Source organism: Canis lupus, chromosome 15 (assembly GCF_003254725.2).
Source record: "Canis lupus dingo isolate Sandy chromosome 15, ASM325472v2, whole genome shotgun sequence".
Taxonomy (NCBI): domain Eukaryota; kingdom Metazoa; phylum Chordata; class Mammalia; order Carnivora; family Canidae; genus Canis; species Canis lupus.
In genome coordinates, this window is record NC_064257.1 from 35,507,430 (window position 1) to 35,532,270 (window position 24,841).

A 24,841-nucleotide genomic window follows, 5' to 3' on the forward strand; every position below is an offset into this window, starting at 1 on the left:
GATTCGATCCCGGGTCTCCAGGATCGCGCCCTGGGCCAAAGGCAGGCGCTAAACCGCTGCGCCACCCAGGGATCCCAACAGCACTGCTTCTGATCAAGGAACTTGCTTCACAGCCAAAGAAGTGTGACAGTGGGCCCATGCTCATGGAATTTACTGGTCTTATTGTGTTCCTCACCATTATGAGGCAGCTGGCTTCATAGAATGCTGGAATGGCCTTTTGAATACTCAGTTACAGTGCCAGCTAGGTGGCAATATCTTGTAGGGCTAGCACAAGATTCTCTGAGAGGTTCTATATGCTCTATATATTCTGCTGTTCTTCCATAGCCAGGATTCATGGGTCCAGGAATCAAGGGGTGGAAACCAGAGTGGAACCACTCACTTTTACCCCTAGTAAAGTTTTTCTTTCCTGTCCTTATGACCTCATGCACTCCTGGCCTAGAGGTCTTGGTTCCAAATAGAAGAATGCCTTTACTAGAAGACCCAACAATAATTCCACTGAATTGGAAGTTAAGACTGCCATCTGGCCACTTTGGGTTCCCCATGCCTCTAAATGGGCAAAGAATGGAGTTCTGCGCTGGATGAAGTGATTGATCTTGATTACCAAGGGGAAATTGGACTGCTACTTCACAATGGAGGGGAAGAAAGGTATATTGGGCCTTTTTTTCTAATTTAATTTTTCTTTTTTTAGTATTTGCTACAGCCAACATGGGGGCTTCAGCTTATAACTCCGAGATCGGGAGTTGTATTTTCTACTGACAGAGCCAGCCAGGCATCCCTGGCTATCTCTTGTTATTACCATGTAGTTAAAGTTAACGGAAAACTACAACAACTCCATTCAGGTAGAAGCAGAGATGACCCAGACCAATTAGGAATGAAGGTTTAAATTACCCCACCTGGTAAAACCCCTTAGGATTGAAGGTTTAAGTTACCCCATCTTAGCTGAGGTGCTTGCTGAGGACAAAGGGAATACAAAATAGAAAGTGGAAGAATAGTTTTATTTATTTATTTATTTATTTATTTATTTTTTTTTTTAATTTTTTTTTTTTATTTATTTATGATAGTCACAGAGAGAGAAAGAGAGAGAGGCAGAGACATAGGCAGAGGGAGAAGCGGCTCCATGCACCGGGAGCCCGATGTGGGATTCGATCCCGGGTCTCCAGGATCGCGCCCTGGGCCAAAGGCAGGCGCCAAACCGCTGCGCCACCCAGGGATCCCTATTTATTTATTTTTAAATATCTTATCTATTTTTTCATGAGAGACACAGAGACAGAGACACAGGCAGAGGGAGAAGCAGGCTCCATGCAGGGAGCCTGATGTGGGACTCGATCCCGGATCTCCAGGATCAGGTCCTGGGCTGAAGGCAGATGCTAAACCGCTGAGCCACCCGGGGATCCCAAGAGTAGAAGAATAGTTTTAAATACTAGGTATGACCACATGATCAGTAATAATGAGGTCTATAATTATCATGAGTATTTTTTCTTTATTATGTTATGAATATGTTTATGTGTATGTATGTGTGTAGCAAGTATCTTTGTTTTCTTCCCTTATCATATTATATAAAACTGACTTTATATCATAATATTTAAGTTATATGATTTTTTAAAAAAGATTTATTTATTTATTCATGAGAGAGACAGAGGCAGAGAGAAAAGCAGGCTCCTTGCAGGGAGCCTAATGTGGGACTTGTTCACCGGACCCAGGATCACTCCCTGAGCCAAAGGCTCATCCGCTGAGCCACCCAGGCATCCCTAAGTTATATGCTATTTTTTTTAAGATTTTATTTATTTATTTATTTATGATAGGCAGAGGAAGAGAGAGAGAGGCAAGGACACAGGAAGAAGGAGAAGCAGGCTCCATACGAGGAGCCTGACGCAGTACTCGATCCCGGGAGTCCAGGATCCGCCCTGGGCCAAAGACAGGCGCCAAACCACAGAGCCACCCAGGTATCCCCGAGTTATATGCTATTAAGAAGAGTGAACATCACCCAAAAACTTTGCATCTTCATCTGGGGAAAAGGTTAATGTTTTTTCAGTTGTACAAAAGTTAGTTGTATCATTTTAGGTGGAAGTATAACCATTTGTTATGGACTGAGTGCTTGTTTCTTCCCTAAACTAATATGTTGAAACTCTGTGATGGTATTAGGAAATGGGGCCTTTGGGAGGTAATTATGATTGGGTCATGAGGGTGAAGTCCTCATGAATAGCATTAGTGCCCTTATAAGAGTCTTAAGAGACCTTTCTTCCCTGCTCTCTGCCATATGAGGATACAAGAAGTCAGCAGTCTAGAAGGCCTGGCTCACTCAGTAACTAGAGTATATAACTCTTGATCTTGGGCTTGTGAATTCAAGTCCCACATTGGGTGTAGAGCTTACTTAAAAAAAAAAAATGTCAGCAACCAGAAGAGGGTTCTTACTAGAAATCAACCATGCTGGCACCTTGTTCTCAGATTTCCAAATATCAGAACTATGAGAAATTTCTGTTGTTTATAAGCCACTCAGTCTATGGTACTTTGGTAAGTGGCATGAACTAAGACATTATTTTTAAGAAAAAAATTTTAAAAAAATTTTAAAGTAAGCTCTATATCCAACATGGGGCTTGATTTCATGACTCCAAGATCAAGAATCACATGCTCTACCAACTGAGCTAGCCAGGTGCCCCAAAGACACTTGTTATCTTTATTTATATATTAAGTATGGTTTAAAGAGTGCCAACTTGACAAGAGGTGGTCTTGTGATGATTAATTTTATGCGTCAACTTGGCTAGTCTGTGATGCTTAGATGTTTGGCCAAACACCAATCTTAGATGTTGCTGTGAAGGTGGTTTTTTGATGTGATTAACATTTAAATCAGTAGTTTGAGTAAAGCAGATTACTTCCATAATGTCAGTTGCTGAGCAGCACATACCATAAATTCCACTTTTATTAAAAATTCATATTCAAACATATGTACACCTATAATTAAATACTCATGGAAAAAAGTCTGGAAATGATGCACACCAAACCAATAGTGACTACCTCTGGGAAATGGGACAAAGACTGAAGTGTGAGGAAAGAGTGTATTTTTCCTTTTTAATTTTATAAAATTTCTGTAATTAAAATTTTCCCAATCAGAATGTATCACTTAGATTTGTCCTTTTTTCCAGAGGAAGATCCTACTTTTCTTTATTTTGATTTTATTTTGGTTAAGGGATCAGTTATCACCTTCAGTCTGACAAGTTTTGTTTCCCAATATTTACCCACTCTGTATGCTAGAACTAGCTCTGTGCTCTGTCAGAGCATAGCTATCCCATGGCCATCTTTCCTCCAACCTGCAGGCTATGGAAGTGTACAGAATAAGACTAAGCATAATATAAATTGCCTGGGATTCCATATTTTATGATAAGTAAATTTAATAACATATTATTAAAGATAGATCTTTTGTGTGAGTGAAAGTAGCCTTTTATTAGTAGTGTACTTGCAGTGTTGCAATTGGGTTTCCCAGGCCACAGACTCTGAGACAGAGATGAGCATGAAGGATGTTTATTAAGCAGAGCCCTTGGGATCAAAACTTGTCAAAACATGAGGAAGGAAGCAGAGGGATAAGTCCAGCTGTGATATGCACCAACCACAATCCCAGCCTACCCCACAAACAGCTCTGAAGCTAGACTGGCCCTTCAGAGTTGCCCTAAGTTGGCCCTAGATGGCCAAGACTTTGTACTCTTGCAACAGTTAGTCATTGGATGTGGGCCAACCTGGAAGGGGCATAGTTTCCAGCAAAGATGCTCTCTGCTTCTCAGGCAATCCTGGAAGGGGCTGGCAGACAGCTGATAGCTGATTGAGACAATTTCTGAAAGGTGTTAATGCAGGGTAGGGCTATCTGCCAACAGTTCTCCTAGCAGGTGGAGTAGCAAGTCCTTCAATGATGAGGGATCTGGGTGGCTCATCACAATTTCTGTCTCATTCACCCTTCTTATTCTTTGAATCAACTTCTTAAAATTGCTCATGCGTCTTTTTTTTAAGTATATAATATGAATCAGTATGATAATTCAATGAGATAATTCATGTGGAACACTTATGGTGCTTATTAAGTGCTGTCATTATTATCATTATCAATACTATTATTTTTTTAAATTTTTATTTATTTATTTATGATAGTCACAGAGAGAGAGAGAGAGAGAGAGAGAGAGGCAGAGACACAGGCAGAGGGAGAAGCAGGCTCCATGCACCGGGAGCCCGATGTGGGATTCGATCCCGGGTCTTCAGGATCGTGCCCTGGGCCAAAGGCAGGCGCCAAACCACTGCACCACCCAGGGATCCCTCAATACTATTATTAATATTATTCTCACCTAGTAAAGAGCAATCTTGAAAAAAACATGATATTATTTTCTAAGTTTCATTTTTATTAAGCATGAGGAAGTAGAAAAGAATATTATAACCTTTCTGTTGTGTATTCATTCTATCAAGTTGATCCTGAAAAAGTTTCAAAGTTTATGAGTGCTAGTCCTTTTCACATGATAAAGGGAATTATATTCTTCCCTTTTGCTTTTAAAAGATATAATTTGCCTGTCATAAGGAGCTCTTTTGCTTGGTTTATTAAGGGAAAAACCAGTTCCAGATTTTAAATTCATTCCCTTGATAAATGTAATCCCATCGTAAATCATAACAATAAGTGAAAAGCTGGCTTCTGCTCTTGAAAAAAGTAGTCATATGAGACTATTGTTTTAATGCTGTTGACATTTGGTTTTGAACATTTGATTTCTGTGCTAGTGAAAAATAACTGTTAACAGAAAAAGAAAAAGAGGCTAACACGTACTGACCACTCTAAATATCTCACTTGTATTAGCTCTCTTAGTATTATATCAGTCTTATGAGGTAGATACTGTTACTGCTTCTCTTTCATAGATCTTGAAATTGAGGTTCCGAGGGGGTAAGTTAAGGTAAAATGTCTAGTTAAATGGCAGAACAGGAATTAGAACCCAGGTTAATTGGACTACAAGATTTGTTATTTCTGGCCATTCCACTTTACTGACACGAAGGACTGACTTGAGTCCATTTCTTTCAATTAATCAATCATTTATTAAAAGAATACTATGAACCCAGCACAGCCCAGCTTGGGGAGAATAAAAAAATTATAAAAGCCCTCTCCGTGTGTTTACAATCTAGCTGAGAGGTTTCTAGGTAATTAAGGGGCGTGTTTCCTAAACCTTAATTATTCATTTACCATTTTTCTTTGTTGTCATGTGTACCATATGAAGTATTATTTTTCCTTCCCTGAACTCTCTTACCTCCTAAACTTGAACGTTCAAATTTTTCAAGGTTATTTAAAAAAAAAGTTAAAAAAAAAAGACTCAAAGATAGTCTTTCCTATATCTTTTATGCCTTCTTGAAAGATGATTCAATACTTTGGTCAGTACAATAAGAAACTGAAGGAAAAGAAAAAGAAGCTGAAGAATGTTATTATATTCCACCATTGCACATACTTCTTGGTAATTTAATATTTCTTCCATTGTTTTTTTATTTTAATCTTTTTAAAAATCATGGTTGAGAATAATTAGTTGGTAATGATAAACTTATTCCAAGGTTGATGAAATAGCAGAATATTTCAAGATATACGAAAAATAAGATCAACTAATATCCCGTAATTTATCTTTGATTTTTATTTTTATTTTATTATTTTTATTTTTTTTATTTTTATTTATTTATGATAGTCACACAGAGAGAGAGAGAGAGAGAGAGGCAGAGACATAGGCAGAAGGAGAAGCAGGCTCCATGCACCGGGAGCCCGACGTGGGATTCGATCCCGGGTCTCCAGGATCGCGCCCTGGGCCAAAGGCAGGGGCCAAACCGCTGCGCCACCCAGGGATCCCTATCTTTGATTTTTAAAGGGTCAAATGGATCCATATGGCAATTGCAAAATAGAATGTGAGTTAGCTACTATTTATCCCCATTTTACAGATCAAAACCTTAGTGTTTACATTGTTAAGAAACTTGCAGTGAGTCCAACTCTGGACCTGGTGCTCATAATCACTATTTTATCTCCCCAGGTCAGTGGTCCTCCTGTTTTGTTTTTTAAAGATTTATTTACTTATTTGAGAGAGAGAGAGAGAGAGCAAGAGCAGGGAGGGGCAGAGGGAGAGGGAGAGAGAGAAACCTTAGCAGACTCTGTGTTGAGCATGGAGCCCCACACGAGCTCGACCGCATGACCCAGAGACTGTGAGACCGTGACCCAAGCTGAAATGAAGAGTTGGATGCTCAACTGAAATTTTTATTTCTAATTTTTATAGTCCATCATATATTCTGGGAAATTCTTTAGCCTGAATCTTATATGATCAATTTAAATAGATATCCTCTTTTCCTGTTCTGAGAGCATAGAGATTGGTGGTAAATGTTGATACACTGCTTTGAAATTCATCATCAAGTCACACTACAGTCTTCTTTTCTTCAGGCTATATAACTTTATTTTTAAAAAGTTTTCATAAGTTTTGTTTTCCTATCTTCCACTCCTAATTACTGTTCCCCTCTGACTTATCTCTAAAAATTTCAGGTTTCTCTTAAATTGTGAAGCTGAGATTTGACCAGGGTCCTTATAATAGGATCATTATTTTACTATTTATGTTTGTTTTCCTTTATTTTTTTCTCTTCTTTTGCAGCCATACAAAGCAATCCTCTTTCTCTCTTCCCCTTTGCTTTATTTTATGGGCTTATTAGCATCAATTTTTCCTCTAATAGTAGCATATAGTTAACTTTGTACAAGTCACATCTCCTCTGTGGTAAGCTGAACCATGCCTCCTATATTCGTGCACCTGTGTGGTGTTCTGTTGGATCTGGACTGGCCACACTTTAACCAATAGAATTCAGAGGAAGTAACACTGTGCTTGTTCCAGGCTTAAGCCTTAAGAAGACTTAGCTTTCTGGGGAAAGCCAGCTGCTGTGTAATATGTTTACCCTGAGACTGCCATCTGTGAGCAGTTGTCTTCCACATGGCCTCTCCATGAGCCCAACGTAGCCACATGGAGAGGCCATGGGGAGGAGAACCAGACTCTAGCCAACAGCCCCAGCTAATCTTCTAACTGACAGTTATACCAACTTGCCAGCCTGTGAGTAAGGCCATCTTGGAAGTTGATTCTCTAGTCATAGTTGCGCCACCCCAGCTGACACCATGTGGGACAGTAACAAACCTTGCCCAAATTACAGAATTGTGAGCAAATAAGCAATTTTAAGGCACTAGTTTTTTTTTTGGGGGGGGGTAATTTGTTAAGTAGAGACAATTGAAACATCTTCTCTGGGCAAGACCTATTTTTTGTTTGTTTGTTTTTAAATCTGTGAATTAATTTGAACAAGATACTTTCTACATACTCTAAACTCTCCATTAGAGTGTGATATACCTTGTTCCACTGCTCCACAACTTCTGCCTACAGCCTATGTTGCTCCTATAGATTTTTATTTGATGCTAATTTGTGACTAGTCTTGTTGAAGTTTTTTTCTTAGATCCAAGTCTCTAATTTAAAGTCATTGGAAATACTTATTTTGTCCTCCACTGTGCTAATACTGCTCTCAGCTTGGTGGCATGTCATTTGATGAGCTTGCCTTCTACTTCATCATTTCCTTCAGCAAACTCACAGCTGCATTCTCACAGCTGGACTGGCTGATTCACTATCTTTTTTTGGCCCTCCAAAAATCCTACTGGCATAGTTTCTAGGATTCAGAAACTTGCCTTTCCCACCATTTTGCTGTTTCTGGCTCAAGCATACCCTAAATGGATCACTTTTCTAAGATATCACATGCCCATTCCTGTGAATTTCTTGTGAATAATAGTGCTATTAGAAAGCTGATGAGAAAAATACTTTTCTTTTTTGGTGAAGTCTTGGCTCAGAATATTTCTAAAGCAATCATCATCAATTAATTATGCCTCAAGACTTCTGTGATAGGGATATGAAACCAGTAATTTTTTTCATATCACTTTGAATTCATGTCTTAGAATATTACAGCACATTTGCTCTCCTTGAGCTGAATTCATTCCAGAAGGCACATGTTTCTTAGTAAATATTGTCCAGTCATTTCTGAAGGATATTTAAGCTTGGAGGATATGAAAGTAATTGATTCTCAGCATTTTAAAAACTACTTTCAATTTTAGCCACTGCTGGCCATCTGTTTATTCACTTCAGAAAGAGTTCCAAACATAGCCTAGAGTCATCATGAGTAATCTTAACAGACTCACTGGAGCATAGGCTATAACCCCAGTCTTCCCAGGATTTCAATGTGCTTTAGAAAAGAACTGCTGCCATATTAGGGCCCATTTATCCTGTCTCACACATGATATACTCAGAATAGGAGCTAAGCATGTTATCTGAGATAACAGCAAAATAGAAGAGTTGATCTGTGGAACATGTAGCCTGTAAGGTTAGCATAACACAAGTACATTCTCATGATGCAAGGTAACTAGTTCTAGGACAGAAGGCCAATGTTTCCCCTTGCCACCAACCTTCTCAACCTTGGTAGAACACAAATTGTTACAGGCACTGTATATGGGCCTAAAAACGTTCTGGAGCAATATGATTTATGTGATGTTATACTTTCTTACTATACTGGCCATTAAACATTTTTTTTCAATCCAGCATCTCTTCTTTATAGGAACTACCTCTTCTCTACTTCCTGTGATTCTGATGGGCTACAATTCCTAGGGCCTCATTCATTTGGCCATAATGGAGAAGTTGCTAGGTTAGAATACAGCATGGAAGCCACACATGGAAATCTTCTCAAACCTCATGGGGGCTGTCTTATATTAGGAGAAAACTAACAAATAGGAGTAGGGTGGGGACACGGAGAAAATAAAAGTCACCAGTATTGGTCTGGCTTCAGGATACAGCTGTATTTGAACTTTTCAGACAAGCTGCTCATTTGCTTTTTGGCTTAAACTCATTTAAATTGTTCAGAGAGCCTGTATCTCCCCCTGCCTATGTCTCTGCCTCTTTCTGTGTCTCTAATGAATAAATAAAATCTTAAAAAAAAATGAAGATGTCTGGTGGCTCAGTGGTTGAGCATCTGCCTTCAGGTCAGGTTATGATCCCGGGGTCCTGAGATTGAGTTCTGCATTGGGTGCCCTGCAGGGAGCCTGCTTCTCTCTCTGCCTCTCTCTCTCTCTCTCTCTCTCTCTCTCTGTCTCTCGGGAATAAATGAATAAAATCTTTTTTTAAAAAAGCTATTTTTATGGTTACATATATTTTCCTTAAAGAATAGGTTGCTATTATTTATAACTCATTTTTTTAAAGATTTTATTTATTTATTCATGAGAAACAGAGAGACAGAGAGGTAGAGACACAGGCAGAGGGAGAAACAGGCTCCATGCAGGGAGCCCGACATGGGACTCGATCCCGTGTCTCCAGGATCATGCCCTGGGCCGAAGGCAGCGCTAAACCGCTGAGCCACCCAAGCTGCCCTAAAAATAGCTTTCTTATTCAGCAATCCCATTTCTGGATATATACCCTAAGGAGTTGAAACCATTATCTTGAAAAGATGTCTATACTCCTGTGTTCTCTGCAGCATTATTCACAATAGCCAAGGTATGGAAACAACATTAATATCCATCAGCAAATGAATGGATCAAGAAAGTTGTACATACATATTTTTGTACATATATACATATTTGTGTGTATGTATATACACACTGGAATATTATTCAGCCTTAAAAAGAAGGAAATCCTGTCATTTGCAACAATATAAGTGAACCTGGGGGTATTATGCTAGGTAAAATAAGCCAGACAGAAAAAGACAAATATTGTCTGGTATCACTTACATGTGGATTCTAAAAATATATATATATCAAACTCATAGTAACAGAGAGTAGAATAGTGGTTACCAGATGCTAGAGGCAGGGAAATGGGGAGATATTGATCAAAGGGTACAAATTCAGTTATAAATAATATATATTACAGTTATAAATAATATATATTACATTTTTTTCAAAGTTAAACACATCCAGATTTATTTACACAATGCTAATAAAGAAATTTAAGTTTGATTTCCATTTTGTGGGATTTTGCTATGGGATCTGGCTTTGCTGTGTAACTGACATGGGTCACAGAAACTTGATCATCCACCCCACATGCAACGTTCTGTCCCAAGGGAACAGAAGACTTGGGTTTTTAGCGCACATGCAGTAATGATGTTAATACTTCTTTACATGTTAGGAGGAATGTGTAAAGCAGTGTAATATATATAATAAATATATAATTTCAGTTATAAAATGGGTAAGTTCTGGAGACCTGATGTACAGCATGGTGATTATAGCTAATGATAATGTACTGTGTACTTGAAATTTGTGGAGAGCAGATTTTACTACATACACATATTCATCATAACTATAGGAGGTAATGGATAAGTTAATTAGCTTGGTTTTGAACATCATTTCATATTCATAATGTATACTTATAACAAAACATCATGTTGTACACTTAAATATATACAATTTTATCAACAAATGAATGAATGAATAAGATAGAGACATGGTTTAAACTGAAAATCACTAATCAGAGTAAACAGACAAAATTCAAGTCCATAATGTGGGAAGGGAAGTAGTAGAAGGAAGGAGTAGACAGTCTTAAACTTGGAAAATCTTGAAGGATTATTCTAGTTTTCTTTGTAAGGATAAAAACATGTAATTTCAAACGTGGCAGCTAGAGATGCATTAAAAACAAGTTTATTGATCTGTGCTTTGAAGTGTCATTTTCACTGTTCCTGGCACACCCATCAGAAAATAGCTCATGCTCAGTGCATTCATCACATCATCAGCACATCTTAAAATCAATATTTATCTTTACAGGGATTCTTAAGGAGGTACGTTGGTTAATGTTCCTTAATTCCTTTTTTTTTTAATTTTTTTTTTTAATTTATAATAGGCACACAGTGAGAGATAGAGAGAGAGAGAGGCAGAGACACAGGCAGAGGGAGAAGCAGGCTCCATGCACCGGGAGCCCGACGTGGGATTCGATCCCGGGTCTCCAGGATCACGCCCTGGGCCAAAGGCAGGCGCTAAACCGCTGCGCCACCCAGGGATCCCTGTTCCTTAATTCCATTGATTTCTCTGGGTCCTGTATTCCTAGTATTTCAGGCTAAAGTGAATCTACAATTATATTCCTTGGGCTAAAGCCTCTCAGTGGGTGCCAATGTCTCTTCAAGATAGTGATTTTTATTTCCTTTGGATATATACCCAGAAGTGAGATTGCTGGCTCTCCTAGGGTAGTTCTATTTTTCATTTTTTCAGTAACCTCTAAATTGTTTTTCATAATGGTGGCACCAATTTATATACACATCAAGAGTGCACAAAGATTCTCTTTTCTCCATATCCTCGCCAACATTTGTTATATTTTGACTTTTTGATAATGGCTATTCTAACAGATATGAGGTAATATCTCATTGTGGTTTTGATTTGCATTTTCCTGATGATCTGTTAGCCATTTGTGTGTCTTCTTTGGAAAAGTGTCTATTCAGATATGTCACTATTTTACATTTTAAGGTACCTTAAACACATTTTGAAAGCACAACAAATACATACACATGCACACTAGATAAGGCTGGAGACAAAATAGGAGGAAATATTAATGGATATACATGCATTGCATTTGAACTCTTAACCTATAAAAAATCAACAGGCACATCCGAGAACCTAGCAGAAATGTTCCTTTTGACTATATTAACCAAATATTATTGAACATCTGTGTACAAGGAATCATGCCAAATATTGAGAACCAAAAGATGAAAACAATTTGAATCTCTGCTCCTAAGGAATCTAGCTAGTAAGGGAGACAGACTTGATTTCTCAGACAAGGAAATTAATATTTATTCCATTAGGCTCACATTGCACCTATCTCTATTGTAGTACATACTATAATTATTTCTTTGGAGATACATGCCCTGTTTTAGAATGGAAATTCTACAATGGGCCAACTGACTGTCTTATATTCTCAGTGCCTAATACTATCCTTGGTATGGTAGGTATTTAATAAAAACTTGATTTTGACATAATTCATGGAATATGTAACAGACTTCAAAAATGAGGAAGTGTGTTAGTTTACATAAGAGAATCTCCAGTGGCAAAGTAGGTCCAGTGGTTTCAGTAGGTCATCAAGAATCAGAGGTTCTTCATATTGCTCTGTTCTATTTTATTTTAGCTTTATTTTTTCAAAAGATTTATTTTTTTTATTTGAGAGGAAGAGAGAGCACACACCAGTAGGAATGGGGAGGTGGGGGAGGGAAAGGCAAAGGGCGAGAGACTCTGGAGCAGATAAAGCTGAGTGCAGAGCCTGACATGGGGCTTGTTCTCATAACCCTGTGAAACCAAGAGTTGGACACTTAACTGACTGAGCTACACAGACTCCTCTGCTCTGTTCTCTTTTAATCCTCAGGTAGTTTTCTCTTATGGTTAGAGGATGGCTGCTGGAGGGATTAGACTGTTTACTAAGTTGGCATGTGATGGGGGCAGGGGGAACTCCTGATCTTCTTAGAATAGATGAAAAGCTTTCCCTAAAGCATCTAGAAAACCTTTTCTCATATTTCATTGATTAGAATTGGATCACATATTATTCCCACTCATAAGAAGGGTGGGATTCCCTTTAGACAGGATTTCTTAATTTTGGCACTATTGGCATTTTGTAGGGAATAATTATTGTGAAAGGCTATCCTTTGCATTGCACTGGTTTTCTACCCTAGCAGCACCCTCCCACCAGTTATGACAACCAAAATGTCTCTAGACATTGCAGATGTCCCCTGGGAGGTAAAATCACCCTGACTGGAAACCATTGCTTTAGATAATTTAGAATTATTCCCAAAGCTGAGAGTGAATCAGGTTTGTGTAATGTAGATGGGGATATATATCCTTGAACCCATCAGGGTTCTGTCAGGAAGGTAATGGATTTGGTTAGGTAGCTAACAATGTCCACACTGTGTGTTGAACATAAGGCATAACAGGTTCCGTATGCAATTAAAAATTTTAGATTTCCTTCATATTAAATGTCTTGAAAACAAATTTTGCACAGTTCAGTATAATTCGAAGTGAAAAAATGAGCTTATGTTGAGGGATTGGATCTTTTTTTTAAAAAAAGATTTTACTTATCTATTTGAGAGAGAGAGAAGGTGTGTGTGAGTTAGTGAGAGAGAGCATGAGTAGGAAGGGGAGGGAGAAGCAGGCTCCCCATGAGTAGGGAGCCTGACATGGGGCTTGATCCCACAACCCTGGGATAATGAATTGAGCCAAAGATGCTTAACCAACTGAGCCAGCCAAGTATGAGGGATTGGTTCTTGTCTCTTAGCAGTTTCTTACAAAGCAAAACTGAATCAGGCCACTTTAAGTTGGAAATTATAGAAACACAGTCCAAATTGCTTATACAAAAAATAGAATTCACTAGCTCATGATAATAATCATAGCCAAATTTTATCAAGTGCTTTCCCACTTGTAACAGGAATTGTTCAAATGTTTCCCAAATGTTAACAAATCTAATTCTTATAATAATTCTATGAAATCTTTACTATTATTTCCAGGAAGAAACTAAGTCATAGGAAAATTAAGTAACTAGAATCAACCACTAAATGATCACACTTTGTAAATGCTACTTGAGCCCTGAGGAGGAATTGATTAATTCTGATCTGGATATGAGAAGAACTCATAGCCAAGGGGAATTTTTAGTTTGCTTGGAGGGAAGAGTAAAATTTTTATATTAATGCCATATCATTGTATTGAAGGTGAGGGATAGAGAGGAGAAAATGTTTCCTCTTTCTGGGTAATGCTTGTTTAGGGCTGGACTCCGGCAAAAACTCTGTGGATCCCAAAAGGTAGAGCTCCACTCAACTTATAAGCGCCCAGAAATTTCCCCCAGGGGTGCACTCACAGCTCTGTTGTGGCTGGTTCAGGATGGATTCTGATATTAGCTGCAAAGTATTTGGAGCCATCACTCTGACTTTCAACTCTTCTTGGTAAGCTTGGCTCACTAGACTAATTCTTTCTACCTGTCTTCCAATGGGTCTCTTAAGAGCCATCCTAGAATTTGACCTCGATCAGAGTAAAGGTCATCACATACAGCCTTGCAGTTTGTGCACTATACAACTCCAGGAGCACCACTAAGAGAAATCTCTTAAATGTCTGCGAGAAGCCACAAACCTATGATTTTATAACCCCTAAAACAGCCCCTGGGGCCTCCAAGCTCACACCAGTAGGAAACAGGCTGGGAAAATTTTCAATCTCCAGGAAGAGCATAGTCTCCAATACTCACTTCAGATGTGGCTACAGAGGATAATGGGCGTGAAAGAAACTCCCAGATAGCAGAATCAGGGCTGAGCAGGTGAGCCAACGAAGGGACTTACTTTCTGTCAGGAAAAAAAAAAGATTCCCATTTTTTTTTTTTTTTAAAGATTTTATTTATTCATTCATGAGAGACAGAGAGAGAGAGGCAGAGACATAGGCAGAGGGAGAAGCAGGCTCCAAGCAGGGAGCCCAACATGGGACTTGATCCTGGGTCTCCAGGATCACTCCCTGGGCCAAAGGCAGGCGCCAAACTGCTGAGCCACCCAGGGATCCCAAGGGCAGGGAATCTTTGCAGTTTCTGCTTATTAGGATTTGACAGTTGCTACGGACCAGTGACTACTATATATTTCCCATTCTTCCCTTTTCTGACCTGGAGTTTTTTTTATGGTTATCATGTCTTTGCCACACCACTGCATATTAGATGTCTTAGTTTATGAGTTGGTGTTCCAAAAGGAACCACATCCAAACTTGATGGAGAGGACTGCCTAACACTCAGAGACCTTGGACTGCAAAGTGGGATTGGTAATTGGCTTGTATTGGTTCCCTTGGGAAAGAGGTATGTATTGGTTCCCTTGGGAAAGGATGTATTGGTTCCCTTGGGAAAGAGGTAAATGTGTTCTTACATATCAGAAGGGTATATATTAATACTTGGGCAGCCAGAGAGGTGGTTTGTAAAAAAAAAGTGCCTACTAATTGGCCTTTGATACTCATTCCCTCAATCTTCCTTTTAGGAATAGAGCCTCTAGATTTTAGTTGGATACATGGTTATCAGGCTAGAAACATTTTCCAGCTGTACATAGGTGGGCCCTAGAACTATGTCCTGCCTGATGAATGGGATGTGAAAGGAGATAATCTGTGCCTTAGGAAGATATCTTTACTTCTCTTTTTACTCTTTCACACAAGCTGCAATGTAGTAGTAAATTATTTGAATTGTGGTTGGGAGCTTCATATAGTAACTTTTTTTCTGCAAGGGTTGGCAAATTTTCTTAAAGGGCCTGATAGGAAATACTTTGACTTACAGTCTTACCTGCCATAGAGTCTCTATCATAACTACGCAGATCTGCCATCATAGTTCAAAAGCAGATATACAATTGAGCATGGTTACGTTCCAAAAAATTTTATTTACAAAAGCAGGTGTCTAGCCTACCAACTATAATTTCTCCATCACTAATCTAATAGAACAATAAGATAGGTGAGGGCAACCCCGGGTGCCTCAGCAGTTTAGCGCTGCCTTCTGCCCAGGGTGTGATCCTGGAGACCCTGGATCGAGTTCCATGTCAGGCTCCCTACAGGGAGCCTGCTTCTCCCTCTGCCTGTGTCTCTGCCTCTGTGTGTGTGTGTGGGTGTGTGTGTGTGTGATGAATAAATAAATAAAATCTTAAAAAAAACCCAATAGGATAGGTGAAATATAGGTCCCTGGTGACCTCATGGAAGAAAGCCACCCTACATTCCTTCTTATCTATTAGCTCAGACTTTTATGTGGAAAAACAAGTCTTCATTCTTATTTGAGTCCCTGTTATGTTGGATTCTGTTAAGGTGTTCAAACCATTATCTTTTTTTTTATTTAAAGATTTTATTTATTAATCTGAGAGAGAGAGAGAGAGAGAGAGATGGAAAAAGCAGAAGCAGGGTGAGAGGCAGGCAGAGGGAGAGGAGAAGCAGACTCCCTGCTGAGCTGGGAACCTGACATGGGGCTTGATCCCAGGACTCCAAGAGCATGACCTGAGCCAAAGGCAGATGCTTAACCATCTGAGGCACCCAGGCAACCCTCAAACCAATGTTTTTTTTTTTTTTTAATTTATTTATTCATGAGATACACAGAGAAACTGAGAGGCAGAGACATAGGCAGAGGAGGGAGAAGCAGGCTTCTCGCAGGGAGCCTGATGTGGGACTCTATCCTGGATCCTGGGATCACACCCTGAGTCAAAAGCAGACACTCAACTGCTGAGCCATCCAGGTGTCCCTCAAACCAATATCTTAATGTGAGTGTATCGTATTGTAAGAATTCCCTAAATACTTACAATTATTATACATTGGAAGCATTGTTACTTTATTTTAATCACATAATCTATTTCTAGAAAGAGAAGTGATGATTGGGTAAATAACTTTCTCAAAATCCCATGGCAAGTCTGTGATGGTATGGAGAAATGCTCCCATTTCCCTTGACTCTGAAGATGTCAGTTAAAAGTGGCAACTTAAGTATCTGTATATAAGTAAAAGAATGCTTATGTTTTTTATTTTTAACCTGAAATCATTATGGAGGTAGTTAAGAGATGTTAAATGACCTCTGAGCCACTTATTTATTAGTAAGTATATAATGAACAACATTTCATTAAATGCACATTAGTTGCAGGCTCCTACCTGTAATTCTGGTTAAACATAAATATCCTAAAGGCAGTATCCTTGGGCAGCCCCGGTGGATCAGTGATTTGGCACTGCCTGCAGCCCAGGGTGTGATCCTGGAGACCTGGGATCGAGTCCCACGTCGGGTTCCCTACATGGAGCCTGCTTCTTCCTCTGCCTGTGTCTCTGCCTCTCTCTTTCTCCTCTCTGTGTATTCTCATGAATAAATTAAAAAAAAAAAAAAAGGCAGTAAGCTTGTAAAGGAAATTCCAGTATGTTGCATAAGATATTCACATTTTACTCATCATTCAAGGCATTATATGTACTATTATCAACTTCCCTATAAGTACCTTTTTCAATTCATAATCAATATGAAATTGAGAATAGTGCAATATTTCAAAAGGCTGACAGCCCACTGTTTCCTGAAGAACAAGATAATCAAAACAAAATGGTCATTTTAAAAAGAAAATTGAAAAAAAATAAAAAAAATAAAAAGAAAATAGCTAAGTGAAGCAGGCAGTTGGAGCAGTTGGATGGAATGGTTTATAATTATTTTTGAGGAGTTTGCGTTAATTGTTCATATTAAAAAGTACATCTTCAAAGTATTATTTTTTTTGTTTTGCGTTTTCCCTTTAGTGAAAGCATCTGTATGCACTCTATGTTCTTTGTAGTAAATACATTCATTCATTTGCTTAATTTCATCTTTTTGTGTTCATTTTTTTAAGTGCAAAGTGATGCATATATTGCCAGCTTGGAGTTTTGCAGTAGTAGGTGTGGTTGTATAGCAAATGTCATGTTTCTTATTTGTGTGTTATTTTCTAAACATATTCAAGGCAGCACCCCCTGAGACAGCTGTGACAATAATGCCCCACCATGACAACAGAGGAACAGTGCCAAAGCTCAGCAAAACAAAATTTACTTGGCAGGGGAGATAGAATGGAGGCTTTTCATAGTCCTTTGGAAATGCTAATAAGGTCTCAACCTTGAATCATGTTTGCTTTTTATCTGGGAAACCCTTTCCAGTTATGATACCATCTGTATAAGTAGAAGGAAGAGATTCCAAGTTGGAATTATATACAGTAGCAGATTTAGGAGAGGAGCTAGTCCAAAATCCAGGTATTTCCTTTTTACCTGGGAGAACAGTGCATTTGGGGACATTTTAAAGCCTACAGTCAACTTCTTTGGGTCCTTAAACTTAAGACAATCTGGAGCTTGGCAGGCATCACCACCAAGGGTGGTGTTGTGTTAAAGTGCATGAAATACATTTGCAATGTGTAAACAGTTGACTCAGAGCTCAAATTTTGTTCTCATGAATAGCTCTTTTAAGCTTCCCTGCCTTTTTGTCCTTTGTTGCATAGTGAGAAAAAAAATTATTATTATGTGATAGCTCAATTTAAAGACCCCCACTAAATGAGCTACACTCAGCCTTCACTTGCACATCCTCCCTCCAATATCTGGCACTAATCTTTTAAATAACTTGTCAGAGGAATACTGTTCTGTGGATGTATTAAAACTGTTCATGCCATTATGTCCGAACAACACATGAAGGCTTAAAGCTGGGTTGCTGGGTGGAAGCTCTCCACTCCCTTTCTCTGTCTCATCTTCATTGGGATAATTAAATGGATGGTGCTTTTCTTCTGTGATTTATCTGTGTTTTTAATGGCATAGATCCCATGAAGAGATGAGCCATTACGAATACCAAAAGTCAACACTTTATTTTTTTAGTTTTTAAGGTTATATTTATTTATTCATGAGAGATACAGAGAGAGAGAGGCCGAGACACAGGCAGAGGGAGAAGCAGGCTCCATGCAGGAAGCCTGATGTGGGACTCCTGAGACTCCAGGATCCTGTCCTGGGCCGAAGGCAGGCGCTAAACTGCTGAGCCACCCGGGGAACCCCAAGTCAACACTTTAAAATATGTTTGAGGGCAGCCCCGGTGGCGCAGCGGTTTAGCGCCGCCTGCAGCCCAGGGCGTGATTTGGAGACCCTGGATTGAGTCCCAAGTCAAATATATATATATATATATATATATATTTGAAAATTTCCATGTCTTCTTTGCTTTTTCTGAAAAACTTAGAAACTTGAGGAGTCACATATAAGTGCTAACTTTCCTTTTGATCATTTTTAGAGTTACTAACTTGTAGCCCAAAGAATTATATAAGCTGACACTGTTTAATATAAAGACAGATATTACAGGATCGTGAGAAACTTGAGTTTTATCATTGCATAGCAAAGGCCACCTATTTGCTATGATTTACTGTCTTAAAATTTCTATTTTCTGGGCAGCCCAGGTGGCTCAGCGGTTTAGCGCCGCCTTCAGCCCAGGGTGTGATCCTGGAGACCAGGGATGGAGTCCCACGTTGGGCTCCCTACATGGGGCCTGCTTCTTCCTCTGCCTGGTCTCTACCTCTCCCCTCTCTCTCTCTCTCTCTCTCTGTCTCTCATGAATAAATAAATAAAATCTTTTTAAAAAATTCTCTTTTCCTATAGAAGAAATAATATTATTATTAGCTGGCTCCTTTGAATATTTACTGTAACTCTTTAGTACTAGATGTCAGAGAATATTTTTCTCTTTGTAATTTTAACATATACCCAAATACTAAGAAAATTAGATGGAATAAAAACAACATAGGAATATTATGTTCATGTAAGTGAACATGGCTTAAAGAAATTTAGTAATATGAATAATAATATAAATATACACTGAGTAGTCTCTGTAATAAAATGTTGGAAATTCTGTTTACATGGATTTTCAAATTAAAGTGATTTAGAAAAAAAAAAAAAGACAGTGATTTAGGACCAAAGCATATTTCATGATAAAAATCATTTTTCAGTAATGTGTGTATCTGTATATAAGTAAAAGAATGCTTATTGTAGAAAATGTGGAAAGTTTTTACCTGAAATTTTATCAGAGATGATTACAAATATTTTTGTATACCTTTCCAGTCTTTTTAAAGAAATTGACACAAGCATTTTCTCTTTACAAAATTGATATCTTCAAAGTCTGTATAAATCCAACACTCTTTACAAAATTGATATCTTCAAAGTCTGTATAAATCCAACACTGTTTACAACACTATATGTTTCCTTTCACCATATGATATTTCCTACATTTAATTGTTTCTTAAAATATTACTTGGTAATATGATTTTTTTAAAAAGATTTATTTATTTATTTGAGAGGAAGAGAAGGAGAAAGCATGATCAGGTGGGAGGGGCAGAGGGAAAGGAAGAAGACTCCTGGCTGAGCAGGGAGGTGGTGCTCCCTCAGGACCTGGAGATCATGACCTGAGTGAAAGGCAGGCACCTTACTACTGACTGAGCCACCCAAGCACCCCTGGTAACATGATTTAAAGCTTAATCTAATGAACATAGCACAGTTTAATAAAATTACTACTGTTGGACACTTAGATTGGCCTCAATTTTTCCTTTTTATAGGAACATCGAGAACAATAGCTTTGAATATAAATTTTCAGATATATCTTATTTCCTTAGGATAAATTCATAAATATAAGATTAATGAGTTCAGGGCAGCCCAGTGGCTCAGCGGTTTAGCGCTGCCTTCAGCCCAGGGTGTGATCCTGGAGACCCAGGATCGAGTCCCATATCAGGCTCCCTGCATGGAGCCTGCTTCTCCCTCTGCCTGTGTCTCTGCCTCTCTGTCTCTCTCTGTGTCTCTCATGAATAAATAAATAAAATCTTTAAAAAGAAGATTAATGAGTTCAAAATTATAGTCACCTCAATTTTAATGGATGAAATAATGACAAAACTTGTCATTCCACGACTAGTTCATTTCAGCTTCTACGTGTGAGAAATGAATTCTCTAACAAAATAGTTTTTTTTTTAATATTTATTTATGATAGTCACACACACACAGAGAGAGAGAGAGAGAGAGAGAGAGAGGCAGAGACATAGGCAGAGGGAGAAGCAGGCTCCATGCACCGGGAGCCCGATGTGGGATTCGATCCTGGGTCTCCAGGATCGCGCCCTGGGCCAAAGGCAGGCGCCAAACCGCTGCGCCACCCAGGGATCCCTTTGTTTTGTTTTTTAAGATGGGAAATATATTTTTGGCTTGTTCAACAAATGAAACTTCATCAGTTTCATGGTTTGTGATTTTATAAGCCTTGTGAATATATTTGGAGAACAAATTGGCATGGGGTCCTCTCCTGCTGCCATTGCTTCATTCATAGCTATCCACTTGCAGCTATAGACTTGATATTGTTACTCATATCTTTTTAAAAAAATATTTTATTTATTTATTTATTCACGAGAGATACAGAGAGAGAGAGAAGCAGAGACACAGGCAGAGGGAGAAGCAGGCTCTATGCAGGGAGCCTGATGTGGAACTTGATCCCGGGTCTCCAGGATCATGCCCTGGGCGGAAGGCGGCGCTAAACCACTGAGCCACCCAGGGATCCCTGTTGTGCCCAAGATTGGGAATCCGAGAAACCACTAAGGAGCCGACACCAATGCAAGCGCATGAGGGTTTATTAGCAAGCTCGAGCTTGGGCCCAAGTATACCCAACACAGCGGAGCAGGGACTTGGACCCCGAAGTGGGTTACAGCTGGGTTTTTTATAGGTTGGTCTAGGGGATTTTCAGAAGGAGTGGAGGAATTTCTCAAGTTCTGTTTACATTCTGATATGGGGCTTAAGGGCATTGAGCTCTGTTCTCATTCTAATATGGGACTTTCTACCAGGGGCGTGGGCTCTGTTGTCTTTCTGATATGGGATTCTCTGCCGAGGGCAATTCTGAGCTCTGTTGTCTTTTTGATATGGGATTCCCTGCAGTTTTTCCCATAAAGTTCAGCTCTTATTCACAGGGGCCTAAGATGGCTGTACTTGTGCTAATGATAAACTTTAGGTGGGATGGCCTTAATTTTTCCCGGGCCTCTACAATCCCCCATATCACTCAGAGGTTTAGAGGTTAGAAAAAGAGACAAAACTCGTGACCAAAGACAGATTAGGAATTAATGCCAAGTCAGATAAGAAAGTAAAGGGTGATAATTGAGGTTGGTCAGAGTGGGTCTGAGAAACAGTAGATACTTTAATCTATTTTAATGAACGCTAATCAGCTGGTTTAGTGAAAATCTTCTCTTGATATCCTAAAACACAATGGCTTATGCAAACATTTGATAAGCCATTCTCAAGTGTGGATACAGTGGGTTATTAAGACATGACCCTGGGAAGAGATTGCATGATTGTATTCTCCCTCAATCATGTACAGTGCGTGCACACACACACACGCACATGCATGCACACGAACCCAAAAATGTAGCTGTGTGAATCAAATTAACTATTAAAAGCATTTATTTTAGGGGCACCTGGATGGTTCAGTCTGTTAAGCATCTGCTTTTGGCTCCGGTCATGATCCAAGGGTCCTGGGATCGAGCCCTACATCCCCCCTGCTCAGCAGGGAGTCTGCTTCTCTCTCTCCCTCTGCCCTTCCCCTCACTCATGCTCACTTGTTCTCGCTCTCAACAAAGTAAATAAAATCTTTCAAAGAAACATTTATTTTTGGAAATGGTAATATTTTGAGCATAAATGTAACCCAAAGATAGTGGATAAGAAATAATTAAAGGCATTCTGCATTGAGCCTAGCCAGATGGTTGAAAAGCTATTTTGTGCTTACATTGCTACTTTGGGAATGGGGATCTTTCTTTTAAGGGATAGAAGACCAATCCACCTGAGAAAGTTGTCCATTATTACCTAGGACAGTCTTCTTAGTAGGAAAAGAATGCCTTGGGAACTATCCTTTTCCATCTAAAAACCAAAGAGTAGGCCTAAGTAATTTCTCCTCTTAGAGATCAGAAGGATAATTGAAATCTTATGAGTCAGAGTTTATCAGAGAGATAAGCCCATGGAGGGCGAGGCAATAATATTAGAACCAAACAGATATAATCACTGTTATCACTGACCCTGTGGTCCTTTGGCCAGGGCTTGGGTCTCTTTGTGCAGTGGTTTCCACCCTATCACAAGTAGGGTGTTAACATGTTCTAAGTTGGAATTTTGGGAAGTGGGGCTTGAGATTCTATCTTTTAAAAGGTTTTTCAACTCAGGCAGGTTAGGAGCTGCTTTCTTGGGGCTTTATAACTTTTAAATTGTGAGATTGCTAACTCTGGTCCTCAGACCTTCTGAGAGTTTCTTAAAGTGATAGTTTCCATAGGGGGATGTCATAAGAAAATATTAGAAATATTTGTATACTTACATTTAAAAAATCTTATTTAAAAATGTTCTACTTTAGGGCATCTGGTAGCCCATTTGGTTAGCCATCAGGTCTTGATCTCAGCGTCCTGAGGCCCAGTGTGGAGCCTACTTAAAAAAAAAAATGAAAAAGAGTTCTACTTCTTCATGTTTTGTGAAATACATAATATATGAGTACATATTATATAATCTATAAATAAATACTTGTATGATGGGACTTCTCAAAATGTTTTGCTGATAAGGTTGAGTAGTCAAAACAAAATTTGGAAACCACTGCCGTAGAATGCTGGGAAAATTAAAACAGCCCTAAGAGGCAAGTATCCAAAACACAATGTTTGGCCTTCAGAAGCAGATATAATGGACAATACACTCCTAGAGCCACTGGTATTTTAGAAAATGACCAGTCCAGGCAGAACAAGGTTAAGATTCCAGGAAAAGGAGAAAATGGATAGGAATTGGGGTTCTGGCCACTGATATAGATTGAGAAGCAGTATGACATAATCAAAAAAGAATAGGCTTAGGAGCCAGCAGATCTGACCTAAAGTTTGAGTGCTGCGACGTCACAGCTGTGTGGCCCCATCTCTCAGTCCCTTTCCCCATCTGTAAAACAGGGATAGAAATATTTAACTGGCAGGAATGCTTTGAGGATTAAATGAGATTTTGTGTTTAACAGAGTTCAGTACATAGTAGGTGTATTATAAAATGACAGCTGTTGTTATTAAGAGCTATAGTTGGGATTTATACCACTTATAGAGATAGTATAAGGCAGCAGTTGATAGTTTGGGCTCTGAAGTCAATTGGCCTGAGTTGGAATCCTGGCATTACCACCCACTAACTGTTATATTGGGCCAGCTCATGGCAATAACAACAACAACAACAACAACATCAACAACACCTATCTCTTGGGGTTATTGTGAGGTTTTAAAGAGATTATATGGGTAGAAAACATAGTATGATGACTGAATAATAATATATGCTTAATTAATATTAGCTACTATCATCATCATGGTCATCACAATCATCATTATCATCATTATCATCGTCATCAGTCATCATGACCAGGTTTGTTTGTTTGTTTGTTTGTTTGTTTTAAGTGAGAAGGTACGTGATAATTAAACAATTGTAACCCGTAGTTATAACTCTGCTATTAATAACTAAGTAAAATGACCAGTAAATCTGCTGGTATGGTTTATATAACAGTGATATGCGTTTGTCTTAGGTGCTTGTCTACACTAAAATTATCAGTGGGGCTTATGAAGAATACAGCTGAGTCCCACTTTCGATTTCCTGAATCAGAATTTTTATGATGGAGCCCTGGCAGCTGTATTTTCCACAGGATACATGAGTGATCCTGATACACAGGAAAATTTGAGAACCACTGATTATAGTGTTCTATTCTCAATAGTCTTAGTTCTTCTCAATTACTTCAGTTTTCCTCAAACCACAAGGATATGCCTCTATGATCCAATTGACCATCTGATTATTACTTGGTGCCTAGCAAATAGTACTCTGGATTTAGATGATTAGGCCACTGGTTGGGAGTTTTAAAATGCTTGCCTTTCATCTGGAGGCTACATTTTGCTTTTTATTTTCACTAAACCACCATATTAGTTTACTGTTCAAGATAAATTAAAATATTCTTAATTGGGACTGAAAGAGAATTTAGGGATTAACTAAATGTAATCTCCGAACTTTTAAGAGGCTAGTTAGTACCAAAATCTGCCTTAAAATTCAGTTTCTTGATTTCTGGCTTTGTGGTGTTTTTGTTACCACATGCTGCTTCCTATATTTTGACTTGATTTTGCACTGAAAAAAACGCAACGTGTTCACCTTTTGGAACTCTATTTCTTTAAAGTCACTAAAAGCATCATTTAAAAACATTCTTTCTCTTTCATCTTTGGAAATATGAAAGGACTAGTACTTTCAAAGTGAGAAGAGTACTCCTAAAGAAAAACTAATATGAAGTTTTCTTTTATTAATTGTTCTCAATTTAAAGCTTCATTGTTAAGTGAAAATAATGGAAAATTA

At 38.7% G+C, this 24,841-nt stretch overlaps 1 long non-coding RNA gene across 1 annotated transcript in view; it reads left to right on the forward strand.

Moving 5' to 3' along the window:
- The first annotated feature begins 217 nt into the window (after positions 1-217).
- The window catches only part of LOC125752513 (uncharacterized), a 101,704-nt gene continuing 77,080 nt past the window's right edge, over positions 218-24,841 (forward strand). Inside the window, exons 1-2 of the long non-coding RNA XR_007402207.1 lie at positions 218-645; positions 1,803-1,943. This is a non-coding gene — a long non-coding RNA (uncharacterized LOC125752513). The remainder of the gene's footprint in view (positions 646-1,802; positions 1,944-24,841) is intronic.